Below are 3,605 nucleotides of genomic sequence, written 5' to 3' on the forward strand. Positions count from 1 at the left end.
GGGGGGGGGGGGGGGGGGGGGGGGGGGGGGGGGGGGGGGGGGATCCCGAGACAGACAAAGGATAGGCAGGGCCGGATCTCCATAAGGGGAGACGACATGCAAATATGTTGCGCTCCTACTGTGTGCCAAGCACTGGGGAGATGGGGAAGAGTCTGATGGAGGAGACAGTAAGCGCCTACTGTGTGTCAGGTGTCCTTCTAGCGCTGGGGATACAGAGAGAGCTGGAAAGGGAAGTCCGACACTCAAGGAGATCACTCTAATGGAGGAAACCATACGGGAACAGCTGTATACAAATTACACGCCCAAATGGGATAGTCTTAGAGGGAAGTCACTAGATTAAGAATGGGAAAGACACCTTGTAGAAGGTGGGATTTTATATGAGACTTGAAAGTCAGGAGACAGGGGCCGCCAGGTGGCTCAGCGAGTAAGGGCACCGGCTCCAGTGTCGGGATGACCTGGGATCAAATCCGGGCTCAGACACTCAGCACCACACCCAGAAACAATAACTGGCCGTGTAACCTTGAGCAAGTTACTTAACCCCAATTGCTTAGGGGCGGCCAAGTGGCTCAGCGAGTAAGGGCACCGGCTCCAGTGTCGGGATGACCTGGGATCAAATCCGGGCTCAGATACTCAGCACCACACCCAGAAATAACTGGCCGTCTAACCTTGAGCAAGTTACTTAACCCCGATTGCTTTAAAAAAAGAAAAAAAGTCAGGAGACAGAGATGAAGAAGGAGAGAGTTCCAGGCATGGGGGACAGCCAGGGAAAATGCCCAGAGTTGAGAGATGGGTTGTCTTGTGCGAGAACAGCAAGGAGACTCATCATCTTTAGTTTTCCTATCCACTCTGGAGGTCCACATTTTGCATCAACTATACAAAAACTTTCTTTTCTTGATATCTGCATCAACCCATATTTAAGAAAAAAGATTGCTCTGGTTATAAGGCCTTTAAGATCTTTCATATCTGCCTCCTCCTTTCTAACCCACAAGTACCACCCTAATTCAATCCTTCACAATCTCTAATAACTTAGGGATTTAATAATAATATTTAGTATTTATATAGTGCATTACAAATATTATCTCCTTTTATCCCTTAATCTAGTACCTCCCTACTTCCTTTCATTCTACACACCACTGCCAAATTAATCTTCCTTCAGCACAGCTCTGATCATGTTCCCCCCTCTCCTCAAACCCTTTGATGTCTGTGTATTTTTTAAATCATTTTAGTGTAAATCTATAATTTCATCAAGGTGGAGGACTCCATGTAAGGAAACAAAGCATATTTGCAATACTTGTGGAATTTATAAAGAGCTGCCTAGGGTACTTGGTCATGGTCATACAGCCAGAATTATGTCAGAGGCAGGATCTGACCTCAAGTTTTTGTGATTCCATCTATCTCATTGTTTCACACTGTCTCTCTAGCTATGTATTACTATCAAATTAAGTCCAAACTCAGCTCCTTCACAATCTAATCCCAAACTATGTTTATAGCCACAAGGTTTCCTCTTTTCTCCCCTATATTCCAGATACACTGGATTGATCAACATATTTTGTAATTTCCTGCCTCTGCCAAGAATTCTTCTGCCAAGAATGCCACTCCCCCCTTCTTTAAAATAATGTCTCATTTTTCCCCAATTACATTTTTGAAACTTTTACATCTCATTGGTTTTTTTCTTTTTTTTTATGTTTTGAATTCCAAATTCTATCCCTCCCTCCGTCCTTTTTTCCCCTCCGCAAGACAGCAAGCAATCTGATATAGGTTATACATTTGCAATCATGTAAAATATTTCTATCTTAGTCATTTTGTGCAAGAAGACAGAAAGGAAGAGAGAAAAGTAGGAAGGAAGGAAGGAAGGAAAAAAAAGAAAGGAAGCAAGGAAGAAGGAAAGAGAAAGAAAGAGGAAGAAGGAAGGAAAAGAAAGGAAGAAAGAGAAAAATAGTATGCCTCAGTCTTCAGATAACATCAGTTCCTTCTCTGGAGGTGAATAGCATTTTTCATCATGAGTTTTCTGGGATTGTCTTAGATCATTGTATTGCTGAAAATACCTAAGTCATTCACAGTTCTTTATTGTACAATATTGCTATTATTGTGTACGATGTTCTCATAGTTCTGCTCACTTCACTTTGCATTAGTTCATGTAAGTCTTTCTAGGTTTTTCTGAAATCATCCTGCTTGTCATTCCTTACAGTACAATAATATTCCATTACAATCATATACCAGTATTTGTTCAACCATTCTCCAATTGGAGGAATGTACTTTCTAACTCCTATTTTTCTTTGCTATTTTTCTTTTACTCATCCTTAAAGAAAAGATAGTTCAGTTGCTGACAAAGCCAGGATTCAAACACAGGTCCTCTGACCACAAATCCAGTGTCTTTTTCTGCTGTATCATTTGACTTTCAGAGGAATTATTTCCAGTTATATCCCAATCCAAAATCCCACAAAACAGGAGAAAGACCAAAATGACAAAAATTTACACTGCAACTATGTCTAAAATTGGTCCTTTTCAGAGAAAATTCATTCCTCCCTATTAGTGGGATAACAGCTTATAAATATTCTGGTTATGTTAGGGATTGGAATAATCTCCCAGCTGTTGTTTCAGACTATAATAAGTACTACTCTTTGTTTTATGCTCCCCTGCCACAAAGTCATCTGTCCTAGAATCAGATAAACATAGAACAAGGGTCCAAGATGTTTTTTGTGATCACTTCAAGTCTTATGATCACCAAGTGAGGAATGTGTGTTTGTGTATTGAAAGTACGATTGGGGATTGTAAAGGGGAGGTGGGGGGGACTGTCAGTGAGGTTGGCCTCCTACCTGGGTATGAATTTTGTCAATGGACACATGCCAGTAGTGAGTGACATGCTTGGAGACTAGCTTCAGGACTGACCATTTAGGGACACTTACCTTAGAGCATTTAGAAAGGGAAACAGTCACTAAGACCAAGCATGGCTTTATCAACGCACTGATCACATGACTCTCCTCTGGAAGCTTCCATGGCCTCCCCTAGCCTATAAGATAAAATTCCAAACTCCTTTGTTTGGCCTTTAAAGCCCTTCACCATCTGACTCGTGTTTAGGTATTGTTCATTATATATTAAATGAGGCATGTTGTCCAAAAGGGAAGGGACTGAACGTATCCATAAAAGGATGACCAGGATAATAAGGGGCTTTGAGGCCAGGGACTGGTTTTTGCTTCAAAAAGAAAAGACACAAAAAGCATTGCCAGTCCTGAGCACAGTGCTTGGTGCATAGCAGGCAACTGATAAATGCTGATTGATTGGACAGTACCACAGCTGTATTCATGAAGAATCACAGGAACTGGAAGGGATTTTAGAGAGGGTTCATCTAATCCAGACCCCTCATATCATAGGTGACAAAATGGAGGCCCAAAATAACTTGCCCAAAATTGTAAAGACAGGATTCAAACCCAGCTGTCAAGCTCTAAGTCAAATTCTAAGTATTTGAAGCATTGTCATGTAGAATGAGCAATTAGGATTGTTCTTGGCTTCCATCCCTGAAATCCTGATAACAGTTGAACCAATTCAATGTTACAATGCCTTCTACCTTTGAATCTCTTGTCCCTGTCTTAGCCTTTCTCACGTTT

This window comes from Petaurus breviceps, unplaced genomic scaffold (genome assembly GCF_028583685.1).
Source record: "Petaurus breviceps papuanus isolate PSGF00001 unplaced genomic scaffold, PetGlider_PUasm1.0 126, whole genome shotgun sequence".
In the NCBI taxonomy this organism is placed as follows: Eukaryota; Metazoa; Chordata; class Mammalia; order Diprotodontia; family Petauridae; genus Petaurus; species Petaurus breviceps.